A 12,806-nucleotide genomic window follows, 5' to 3' on the forward strand; every position below is an offset into this window, starting at 1 on the left:
ATTTATTTAAAAGAAAACTGTTTAAATAAACAAAGATTATGTAAATTATTTTTTTTTTTTTATTAAAATATTTATAATTTAATTATTTTACTAACAGCTCTCTCTTCTTTCACTAGAAAAAAATCTACAGCGTAATTTGTGTTATAGTGTATAAGTTATTGCAATCATTATTTTACGATTTTAAGATAAAATGAAAAACTTTTAAATAGGTAGAGATTTTTATTTCTGTTATTCACAACACGTTCCCGAAAACATTCGATTTCACCCACCCCCTGAGAGATCCGAGGTTTTTAGCATTTTTAACGACTAATTTGCAGCGAGTTTATTTATATGGCTATGAATGTTAGACACATTGTTTGTTTTTTTTCCTCGTTACTTTAATTTTACATATGCAGGTGATGGAGTGTCCCTGTAGAGTTAAAAAGATTATTCGGAAACAGAATAATTAAAACGAAAAAACTTAATCGAATTTATGTCAGTAAAATTAAATGCCATTGGCTTTTGAGGCCTTCTACTTTGTTTGGTCAAAAATGTAAGTTATTACTTTACATGAAATATCAATAACCATGTTTAATTCAGGGTTAGCTGTAATACTATTTACCAACAAATAAAATTTTTTTTAAGCTATAAAAACGAGACAGAATGGATAGAAAAATAGGTACATCTTAAAATTAATTAGGGATACTCTTTGTACCCGTATTTGATTTGTAAATCAGTCTTAATACGTTTAACGCATCATTTAATATCCTTAAACTAATTACTACTAACTAAACTAATAAATACAAAATCAATAATTCTTTTCACACTAATAGTTCTACTAAAATTGTAATGTCACAATTAAATAATAATTAGCTAATTCTCGTAAATGCGCATTTCCTAAATACCCGAAAACAAACTCAGCGTGTGATTCGTTCTGATTGTATGAAGTCATTTGTTTAGTTGGAATCTTTTGGGTTCATATGAGTCATTGTGTGTCCTTTGCATACGTAAATGTGCGGTAAATGTCAAAGGATAGCTGATAATTCTATGAAATTGCGTTATATATAGTTGTAAAAAATCACAGATTAATAACAATGAGATCAAATTACATACCTTGAAACATTTATTTACTATTAATTTGCCGAGATTATCTGATTTAACAGTTGAATCAGTTGAAATGTTGAAATCTCTTGTTCCTTGACAACGTAACGCGTTCTCACGATGGTTTATGTATAGACAGGAAATGTAGTTTCTTAAACTGACTAACACTTACACACTGACTTTTTAGTTACTAAGAGCGGTTTTGAGAAATTCAATGACGTACCTACTATAGATAGTTGAAGAATTTTTGATACATGATCGATTTCTTTGAAAATTATTTTTGTAAAGATTTTGTTGTGTGAATAATCACACGTATTTACTTTTAAGTTATAGGACTTTTTTCGTATTAAACTAAATACATTATACAAGTAAGTAGTAAAGGAAGGAGGAGGAAAGTAATTAAGGCACCGCTATAATCTTAATTTTATTTAATATATTTTTTAAACAAAATAAAAATGCCTACTTATGTTTTTAGATGTATATCCAAAAATAGAAGTAACCAAAATTAAAAGTTGGATTATTTTTGATTTTAAATGCTAGTTGTAACGTCTATTTTATCGGCGTATACGCCACTCGACGATTTTTTTACGCTAACCTTGTGTGTTATACTTACACAATACAGAAAAGTCAATAAAGTCTTAATATATTGGATGTGAAATTTTAAATCTTAAAGACTGAATGAACTACACCATCGTTAATAGTGATCTTATACTTGTTTCTTTATATTCACAGTCAAGAGCGTCTCGCAAGATAGGGAATTATTACAACGAAGTTAAATAATACACAGTTGAGAATGTCTAATATAGTTAGTTGAATTCAGATTTAAGAAAGCGGGGTGTGAGTATCTTATGTTGTTTGTGCTTTGTAACAGTGATTACGTGAGCTTAGTCAAGTTACGAAAGTACAATACAGTTCGCACTGAAATGAATTTAGCGCACTGTGAAGAGGAAGCGAAGAGCGATATGACTGCGTGTGATTATCTCACTGGATGCGACATCACTAATTAAATAAATTAAAAATAAAATTGCGTAAAAATGATTTTATTTTATCAATTTCGTATAGATTCAATGAAACAATATTACAATTTGTAATACTTCCTAAAATATCTTCAAGCAGTTTGTATCTCACGAAAACCATAGGATTTATATAAAAAATAAATATCATTGTCTAAAAACCTATAAAAAACGTGTGTGCTTTAGGCCACACCATTGAAGAAAAACTTACGAAACGTAACTCTCTTTTTCTATCATCACTAACTTATATTTCCCTCTCAATTTCCGTTCGCCTCACCCGATCACACTTCGTAACGCTTTCGTCACGCATTCACCAGCCTACTCCCCAAGTCAAGCGTGCGTAAAGAAGTTCTAATCCAAAAAAAAAAATTATTCGGCAAACCAACCTCATAACTCGTTGCATTTAAAGGTACCAAACCGTTTGTGGGTTTGAGGTCATCACAAGTATGAATTATTTGGCCTTGGATGAAGTCGAGTTGTTGGAGTTAGTATTGGGAGAAGAGGGAACAAAATTTTAAAAATATTATTCCGCTCTGATTAGAACATCAAATTTTTTAGCAGGATTATTTTGTCTACAACTGACACCGGAATTGGACCTCGTTTTGTTAATCTCAAGGATTCCAATATTTCATTGACCTCCGGGGAAATGTTCTGAAAACTCGGCGCTATATAAGGATCTTCTTAGAAGTAAAATTGCAAACTTGAGTCTATGTGCGCTTAAATTGGACGACTTTTCGTATGGATACTTATCGGAATATTTACTACTTAATACTGTCTAAACAATCGTTAACTTTACAGTTATTACAATTTTAAATTTAAAAGAAATGCCGATCACGTTTGCCGATTTCATGAAAATATACGAGTAAAGGTCATTATTTAGGTGCTGTATCCACATGTATTTTATAGTCTGTACAAAAGAATTTCATACACATGTAGTTACTTAAAAGTTTTATAATTAATTGTAGTAATCCTGGGGTATGTGAGTTAAACGAAAATAAAATTCAATGTTATCTCTAGTTTTCATATCTTGGACGTGATATGAATTTACAAACACAAAATATCTATATATACTGAATTCTGAACGTAACTTATTATCTGTTCACATTAATTTAAATGATAATATTTCGTTTATTATTTTGCTTTCTATGACAGATTATTTAATGTTTATTTTTCCCTACCTAACGTGCGCGAGTTTAATTGAAACTAGAATTTTTTTTTGGTTGCTTACTTCCATAACGTTTTATGTATTTCAACCGTAATTAGCTAATATGATAACCACGACTTTCGCACGAGCTGTAAGACGAGTTGTGTAGTTTTTACAACACTTGCATACCTGTTCCAGCTTGTTTATATCCGTGCATTTGGTAAGACGCGTAGTGAAAGTGATTGCGCTGATGTCGCGTGCGCGGGCGCACCCGCCGACCTTGCCATATACGAACGCGCACCGCCGCGTCGCATCCATTGCACTACTTACCTTGAAACGTTTTTATGCCTGTATCGCCATAGTCAATAATGCCAGTTTGTCTACCCCGCCTAAATGTTAAACATCGTTCATATCGATGAAATATTTCAAACGAAATAATACGTAATGGTTTATAAAATTCCGTCTGATTTTAATTTACTAATTTGATAAATCCGGTTGAGGTGTATACAAAACGTTTTAGTGATAAAAAACGCTAGTTTTATAATTACGTGCTACGTATTAACGTCAGCTATTGTTCGTTGAAATCAAAAATAAACTTTACAATCATTGGAATAATATAGAATAAGTCATGTTGAAAATCTGAAATTTTCCAGATAAGTATTAGTAGTACCTATTATAATAATAACTTCATTTACGTTATAGTCTCTATGTTATATATAATAAGAGTTTTTTTATCTCACCTGCTAGCTCCGTTAACGTGTGTACTCGTAGTGCTGACGCGGCTTTGGTTGTTATTGTTGTTATAATCGAGCGCGAAGAGTCACGTGTTTCCGAGGACAAACATTATGCGCTCGCTAACTGCAGTATCACATTCACACTTCGGTAATTATTGAATCGTTCTAGAATCATATCGAGTAATCATAAATATGAAACATCTTTATGAACGCTCGGCTATTGCTACTTGTAGTGATGGCCATAAATATTGTAATTATTGCAAAAAAAAGATTAGCATTAATTACTCTAATACGTTTGTTTTAAAAATGAACTGAAAAATTAATTTTATTTTGCTTTTAATGTACCATGTTTATAATTTTCCATTTGTATATTAGTTTATGTAACAGGTATTTTTTTTTTGTTATATTGAAATCAATAAAACGAGTCCTATTACTCCCATTTAATATAAATGTCAAACAGCTGATATGATGATCATAATATATTCGGTTACACACGGTGACTGTTGTTGTGAATTGGCAAATAGCGTGTATTATTTCGGGGTCGCAGCTTAGGATCGACTGGCCTCTCCGCTGCGTTCGCTTTATAACAGCTAGCATTGAAGAATTTACCTTTCCTATGTCGACGTTGTTTTTAATACAACCTAGAAGTGTAGAAGCGTTAATATATAACGATGTGTGGAATGCTATATCGGTTAAGACACAACACTTGTGCAACATACGAGTATACCTAATTCGACAAGTAAGTTGGCGCGTGTCTCGTCATTGCTAACCCCGTTTTCCAGATAAGTCCATTATTAATACATATTCTATAATTTTATTACCTTGGACATTTATTATTTATTCTGTCACCTGTAGTATAATAAGTAATGGCAATCTTTTTAAAATTACATCTATTAAAACACCTATGGTAAATCGTTCGCGTCATTTATTAATCGGGATATTAGAAAATTTAAATTCATTACTCCCGAGTTACAACAAAGTAATTAATTAATCTATGTCTATAAAACATAGTGTAGTGCTTGTGGTTCGAAGACAACTTTTAATTTGTTAACGATGATTGATAATGTCAAAACTCAGCTTAAGATTAGTACATAGTCATGTTTATTTATGTCGTGTCAAATTTGAATATAACACGAACGACTGATTGTGTTAAGTCCAATGTATAATAGATTTCGATGTTTTATTTTACGCTATACAAGCTAGTTATTTTTTTTAAATCTAATCTGTCCAATGTAAGTCATATCTCTGCAAGACGCAAGCTTTCCAACATCTATTTTGAATTAGAATAAAACCATCCTAGTATTATTATAAGTACATAAATATTTACTTAAATATTTACAAACAGTTACATAAATATTTACTAATATAATGTGTATAAGTTGTTTCTATTGCAAGCTCAACATCTGCCTTAATTACTATTTTATGTCTATCTGTGTGAATTTGTAATTGGTTTCTTTAATTTTCTAATATGTATAAACTATAATTGTGTATTATCATAACTGTAAATTCACCTTAAATAAATAAATAAATAAATAAATAAATAATTATTACAATCAGAAAGCATAAATGGCGGAATAGTAAGGTACTTCGACGATTTCGCAAAATTATATTATAATACTTATACAAATAAGCAAATACAGAATAATTATATAATATTTAGGTATAACTACTATTGTATTACAATAAAAGCCAATTTTTAAATGGCTCCGACCTTGTACGGACGGGTGTGATTTGATATAATTATTTTGAAAAAAAAAGTGAAACAATTTTATAAAAAAGTATTGTATTGTAGTACGTTTTTTTTAATAATAATAGGTATAACTATAAAAATATTTGATTGCGGAACTTATCTTCTGGAGACATTTAAGAATTTGTTGATTTGATAGTCATATTATATATGGGACAAATTATTTTTATTAATATAGATAACATCTTAAGTAAATCGAGCTATTTCACTTTATATTCTTGTAATTGCTATCGTTTATTATTTAAAAGAGTCTTAAAGGTTAAATTCGAAGCGGATACGTTATGAGGATTTTGTAAATATATCGGTAATATAAATTAAATATGCTATTACCGTCGCTGCGAACTTGTTAGGTAATCACTTAAAATGTCACCAAATTTACCAGACCTACAGCAGATAATAATATTATCTACATCTGTAAATATAAATATCACTCACATCATCATCACTTCAGCCTATCGCAGTCCACTGCTGGACATAGGCCTCCCCAAGTTCGCGCCACACATCCCGGTCTTCCGCAATCCTCATCCAGCCTACACCAAAGTTTTCCAAAGACCATTGGGGAGAAGCCTTCTTGCGAAGCTTAAAACAGCAGATGGCAGAACCGTCTGCTCTCGCCCTCAGGTCCGAGAAGAGGTTGAGAATTTTTATGGACAGCTGTACTCGTCGAGCGCACGCAAGCCTGCGACTTGGGACACCGAAGATCCACGGGCACCATTGTTGCGCCATTATTCGGAGTGTATCCCGGACTTCGAAGAGGATGAGATTGGTGCAGCGCTCGGGCAGCTTAAAAACGGAAGGGCCCCGGGGGATGACGGAGTACCACTGAACTCCTTAAAGCCGCAGGGCGACCTGTCCTGAAAGCCTTGGCAATACTATTTAACGCCGTCATCCACCGAGGTACCACGCCGGAGGCGTGGTCCAGGAGTGTTGTGGTGCTGTTCTTTAAGAGAGGCGATAAGTCTCTGTTAAAGAAATACAGACCGATCTCACTTCTGAGCCACGTCTATAAGCTGTTTTCGAGGGTTGTTACGAATCGTCTCGCCAGAAAACTCGACGAATTCCAACCACCAGAGCAGGCTGGGTTTCGAAATGGCTACAGCACCGTGGACCACATCCATACTGTTCGGCAGATTATCCAAAAGACGGAAGAATATAATCAACCGCTGTGTATGGCATTTGTGGACTACGAGAAAGCCTTCGACTCCGTCGAGACTTGGGCTGTCCTGGACTCTCTGCAGAGATGTCATATCGACTGGCGATATATCGAGGTACTAAAATCTATGTACGACGCGGCGACGATGACCGTTCATGTCAATGACCAATATAAATATATTAATAACGAATGGTTTCTTAAAACTATATTTATGTTATCGAGTATTTTTAATTTTTGTACTGTTATGTACCCGTCGACGACGTGTTGGCGTAACGGTCACAGCACTGGTTTATGGCTGTTGCGCTGGCGGTTGTGGGTTCGACCCCCGCACATGACAAACATTTGTATTGGCCTGTAACTGTATATATACTAAGTGCTCTTAAAAACCTTAATGGCGCGATTCAGGCTCAGTTCGCGTAATTTCTTTCAGGCTATCCTGATCTGGACCGAACCGGGTCCTGATCTAGTATGCCTTACCATACTTGATTATATTTTACATCAGGCTATCCTGATCTGGACCAGACCTGATAGAGCTTGCCGAATCTGGCATGCCTCATTCTATCCTGATCCGGTCCAGATACATGATCTGGTTGAGCCTGACCTTTTTTACTGTCGGGTACCTACCTATATTGTCTTGTATAAACATACCTTAAAAAAAATTAGTACCGCTCTGGTGTGACGACGTTCTGGTCTAGTGGTGCGCGTGCCATGTTGGTGCCTTCACACCAGCGGTTACGGGTTCGATTCCCGCTCGGAGTAAATATTTGTATTTCTACAACATTTTAATTCCGGTCTCGTTGTCTGTCCATGTGGGTCTCCCCAAAGTAAAGTCCCGGTTGTTATCATATACGCCTGATAGCGATCGTTACTCATAGTAAGGAATATATTCGCTAACCCCCAATAGAGCAGCGTAGTGGATTAAGCTCTGATCTTTCTCTTACCTGGAGAAAGAAGCCGTTGCCCAGCTGTGGGATGTTACAGGCTGAAGCAAAGCTAAGCTAAAAAAATTCTCATATTTTTTTTACCATATTATTAAAAAACGATTGTTTTTATAGATATTAAAATAGTAATTACCCTTTTACTTTTTTTTTGTAATATTTACCTGTGTACAAAGTGTTTATGTCGTTCTAGTGGAATGTCTATTGAAGGCAAGGAACAAAACATTTTTCCTCTCTGTAATTTTAGTAAGTACGACTGTACTGTATGCATACATTAAATCGATACAAGCAATGCTTTAAGTGAGTTTTAGTTGGCTAAAAGACTATGTGGATTGTATCTGCATAATGTAATAAAAGTTATTATTTTTGACTTGATATTATTTTGACGATGTATGTATACTGTTATCGCGACCCGCGTCCTCTCTTCCCTTTAACAACTCGATGACGTATGTGACATTGAACGCTCGACCCGATTAAGCATGGCAGATGAGTCGCGAGGTCGTATGTTTGCCGTCTCTTTCCGCCACGATGCTCACTTATCGTTCGTTATTCTGCAATTCTTATCCGTAATTAATAACAATGTTGCACCGAGACCGTTTAATGTCCTGAAACTGACCATTTTAGCTGCATATATGAAATACTTATTTGATTGTTTAGGGGCAGTTATTGCTCTCAATGGTGGTTATAATTTACTAGATATTGTTTTTTTTAAAATGCTAACATGTCTTTTACAGGTACATAATATCTTTAATAAAATGTAAGCGAATGAACTGAAGCAGTAACTTAAGTTTATGTAAGTAATTAAAAAAGGGCTCTACAATAACAGGGATAGAATGTTGATTGAAATACCAAATTATACATGTGTGTAATGTAAAATTTCAATAGGAATTAGGAGCACTTTTTTTATAATGTACAATTAATATTTGTTATTTATCGTAGACAAAAGAGTGCGTAAACTGGTATCATAGACAGACTTCTTATAAAGTGCCCTTTGTAGGTCAGTAAGATTGTATAAAAGAATTGTAACTAAAGTTCTCGCGAACATTTCTGTTTTTCTTTTGTTTTTGTTTATTTTCGTCAAATTTGATTATATTTTTTTCTTAACGAATATAATTGTTAATAGACGTTACTTGCGATTATACTCGCATAAAGTTTTGATTGGTTGTGAAATTAAGTTAAATACTTATCTCTATGTAAACACTTCAGGTAATTGCTCCTATTTTAGTTAGATCTTTGATAGTTAGTAGGATATAATCTTTATGGAGCCGAATGAAAAACAAAAATATTCCCACATGGCACAGAAGCCAGACAATAGTTAGTTTTAGCGGTATGTCAATACGGCAGTCGAAAAGCAGACATGGTTAACACATATCACATATCCACGTGTTGGTGTCGAGAAACAATCGATTGTTGACATACCTGATTAACTGTTCAGCCGGCGTTGTATGTAATCGATATTGTCAAACGTTATCCCGAATTTATGTTAAAATTAAATTTTAACGGTTTCCTATTTGTTATAGGATAGCCTTTATTTATCTATTTATTATATTTTTTCTTCTGCTTGATAATTCAACTAAACGTTTAATAAGTAGTAAAAATATAAGCGTATTCGAAACTAAAACTTGAAAATGTGACGTCAAATTGCAAATTTTCAAATTCCCAAAAAGGAATATTCCATATTTCGAGATAAATTATCTGAATGAATTTTCCAATGTTTCTTTTTCTTACCCTTAAATATTATTATAACCAATGATTTTAAATAATAATAACATTATCTATCGCTTTAAACTTTTTCTTATACTATTATGTGGTATATATATATATATGTACTTATGTTGCATATGTATGTATATATGTATTTATGTATGTATGTATGTAGGACTGTAGGTGTATGTTATTTGTATTTTATATGTGAATATTATTATATAAGGTTTACGCAAAATTATTTATTCACACGCTATTGTATGATTATCTTATGTGTACATATACAGATTATTTATAATTATATCCATATACTACTATCTACTTTTATACTATCCCGTACTTTGTTATTAATAATCTCCTTTTACCTGGGGTTGTCTGGAAGAGATTGTTAAAAGCAACAAGACCGCCTTTACCTGTAGCAGTGTATCTTTTACTTTTTATTGTTTTTTTTTTGTACCGTTATGTTTTTTTACTATGTGAATATGTTTTACAATGTGTATGCAACAAAGTAATAAATAAAAAAATAAGCAACCCAAAACAAAATAATAAATCGGTCCAATAGTACCCATGCGTCTACAAACGAACAAAATTTTATCTTTCATTTCTTATAATTATGTAACTTGGTTGTTTCATTTGCAAATTATCTTTCATTCACTCATATTCGTCGTCAGATTGAACTCAAATTTGGCATACTTATGTAACTCCGGCAATAAAGCAAAGTCATAGATAGTACCATCGACCTGAGTTGATGCCGACAGAAAGTGGCGACAGAAACTTTGAAAAAACAACAAATCGGTTAATTAATAGCTAATACAAAAATATCCTTTAAAATATATCAATGAATTTGTTATTGTATTTTGTATTTTGGGCATAGTAATACGAAAAAAAAAACATTTGCCATTGCTATTCTTTAATATTTATAATAATTTAATATATATTAACACTTGACAAATATCAACGTCAGGAAAAAGAGTTACTTTTTATGAATTGTAATTAACGAGCGAATAAATAATTATATCATTTACAGATTAATCCATTATTTTATTAATTACTTTACTTCTGATAAGATATCAATGTTTCCTTTATAATCGTTAGTAAAATGATCCTCTTCCGTATAGACCAATTAATTTTTAACAAGTAAAAAGTGTGATTTGTTATACGTATTCTTGTCTGCTGTTAATCAATATGACAATAATGTAAATCGTCGAGATTGTAATCTTGGACGCGGACGTATGATGTCACAAAAGCGAGGCCTTGTAGAGGTAGCAAAACTACTTCTTATTATTATTCTAACTATTAATCACAGCGTCCTTGTTTTGTATTACTTGATTTCAGTATTTTTGTCTCTATAAATACTCGAAAAAATAAAATTTAAAATCAGTAAGTTCTGTAAAGCTTATAAAATTTTGCTTGAAAACTTAAAAAGCAGTAATAATTACTTAACAGGAAAAACATATTTGAAGTTTTTGTCAGCAGGTTATTGCAATTTATTTATAGATTATTTGTCTAATTATAATAATTTATGGTGTCATATGGATTATTTTTAAATTCTTATTATTTTCGGAGATTTTGTAATACAATTTATTAAACAAATGTGTTTAAAATGTGTAAAATAATAAACAAGTTATTTATTTCATTAAATTAAATGATCTGTCTAAAAACGTTTGTTATGGGCGGAAGTTCTTATTAGGTTCCGGAATCACTGGATCGTACGACACTCAGTTTACTTATACAATTTAATTAGATTTAAACACAATTTTACCTATTTACACGTTTACATTATCTCATCGAGTTTACACTTCTCACTATCTAGTCAAAATTTGTTAATAGCAAAAAATCGCTATTTCCTATTTTTAACCGACTTCCAAAAAAGGAGGAGGTTCTCAATTCGACTGTATTTTTTTTTTTTTTTTTTTTTTTTTTTTTTTTTTTTTTTTATGTATGTTACATCAGAACTTTTGACCGGGTAGACCGATTTCGACAAATTTTGTTTTAATCGAAAGGTGGTGTGTGCCAATTGGTCCCATTTAAATTTATTTGAGATCTAACAACTACTTTTCGAGTTATATCTAATAATGCGTTTTTACTTGACGCTTTTTTCGTCGACCTACGTTGTATTATACCGCATAACTTTCTATTGGATGTACCGATTTTGATAATTCTTTTTTTGTTGGAAAGGAGATATCCCTAGTTTGGTACCGTGATAAGGAAACCAGGATCTGATGATGGAATCCCAGAGAAATCGAGGAAAACTCTCGAAAATCCGTAATAACTTTTTACTGGGTGTACCGATTTTGACAATTTTTAATTTAATCGAAAGCTGATGTTTATCATGTGGTCACATATAAATTTTATCGAGATCTGATAACTACTTTTTGAGTAATCTTTGATAACGCGTAGTTGCTTGACTATTTTTTCGTCGATCTACGTTGTATTACTTGTCTATGTAATTGAAGTCGGTTTTTTTCTCGTTTGCGAGCAAACACAATTATTATTGTTACTCTAAGCGACTGCGGTAGGTATCATTTGCGAACGTATGACATATCACGTGTCACTTCACAATGCGAACATTAAAACATGACGTAAAAGGCAAGCAAATAACTAAGTTACGACACAATTTACCGGGTAATTATATTTTTTACAATAGTAATAAAGTAATTTGTCACTGTTATGTCACGGACGCTATAGTTATATCCAGTTTTAGGCGTATAGAACTCCGAAACGATGGACGATGTTACGATTATTTGATAGATGTCCAACAATTTTACCTGCTTCGAGGTTCAATATTTGATACTTGATAGATAATTAAAATTTATATTTACTCATTAAAAAGCTATTTGATGCAAAAAAAAAATCCAAAATTAAGAAAAGCATAAAAAGGTTCTGTGTTACTCATCCTCGTTTATCTTTACAACTCCATTTCTATGCGTCGAAACATGATTGTTAGCCTTAAATTTTTTTAATTATAAATTAGGTCGCCAAACACGCGTACGGTTCATCTGGTGGCAAGCTATAACCGTAGTTTAGAGACGTCTGCAAAGCCAGAAGCATACCAAGCGCGCTGCCGACCCTATCCCCAATTTCCCAAGGCGCTCTGGTCACCGTATTCACCAACAGGAACACAACACTGCTTGAACAGTATTATTTAGCTGTAATCTTCTGTAAGGTCGACCCAATCGGGCTGCTCCATATTTTGAGCAGGAAATTTCCTGCTATGCCCTACCTCAGTTAAACATTTACTCGTACTTTGATTTGAATTTGATAAACAGAGCCATAGATGAAAAATAGGACCA

The 12,806-nt window shown here is 32.6% G+C and overlaps 1 long non-coding RNA gene across 1 annotated transcript; it reads right to left on the bottom strand.

The window, feature by feature from the left end:
- Window positions 1-204: 204 nt before the first annotated feature.
- LOC123655197 lies at window positions 205-4,127 on the bottom strand. The gene is made up of 2 exons (XR_006743324.1): window positions 3,978-4,127; window positions 205-409 (listed from the first exon to the last, which is right to left on the bottom strand). It is a non-coding gene; the product is annotated as an uncharacterized LOC123655197 (long non-coding RNA).
- Between the last annotated feature and the right edge of the window lie 8,679 nt (window positions 4,128-12,806).

Source organism: Melitaea cinxia, chromosome 7 (assembly GCF_905220565.1).
Source record: "Melitaea cinxia chromosome 7, ilMelCinx1.1, whole genome shotgun sequence".
NCBI lineage: Eukaryota > Metazoa > Arthropoda > Insecta > Lepidoptera > Nymphalidae > Melitaea > Melitaea cinxia.